The sequence below is a fragment of the Eulemur rufifrons genome, unplaced genomic scaffold (genome assembly GCF_041146395.1).
Source record: "Eulemur rufifrons isolate Redbay unplaced genomic scaffold, OSU_ERuf_1 scaffold_97, whole genome shotgun sequence".
In the NCBI taxonomy this organism is placed as follows: Eukaryota; Metazoa; Chordata; class Mammalia; order Primates; family Lemuridae; genus Eulemur; species Eulemur rufifrons.
Genome location: NW_027182879.1, coordinates 276,459 through 277,144, shown reverse-complemented (window position 1 = coordinate 277,144; position 686 = coordinate 276,459).

Below are 686 nucleotides of genomic sequence, written 5' to 3'. Positions count from 1 at the left end.
AAACCAACACTAACCCCTAACCCCTAACCCTAACACTAACACTAACTCCTAATTTCTAACCCCTGAACCACACTCGAACCCTAACCCCTAACCCCAAACAGTTAACCATAACCATAACCCTAATTCTCACATTTCCTCCATTTTCAGAGTTCACCAAGCCTACAATAGAGCCATGCCATGAGTGAGAAGAGGCTCCGCCTGAGTCCTGCATGTAGGTCTGGGCCCAAGGCCCAGGTACGATGGTGTGGTGTCAAGGGGACCAATTCTGCACCCTTCTCACCATAGATTAAACAGGTCCTGTGCCCTTAAACTAACCGCTAAATCTAAGCCCTAACACTAAACCTAAACGCTAACCCTAAACCTAAGCCCTTATCCTAATGCCCAACACTAACACCAAACACTCACCCTAAACCTAACCCGTAACCCTAACCCCTAAACGTAACCCTAACCATGCACCCTATATCTAACCCTAACCCCTAACCCTAACCATAACACTTAACTCTAACCCTAAACTAACATAAACCCTTAACACTAAACCTAATCCCTAACCCTCATGCTTAACCCTAACCGTTAATCCTCACACTTACCTTTAAACCTAACCCTAATTGTAATCTTTAACTCTAAACTTAACACTTAAACCTTAACCTGTACCAAAACCTATCCCCTAAACTGAACCCTAACACTAA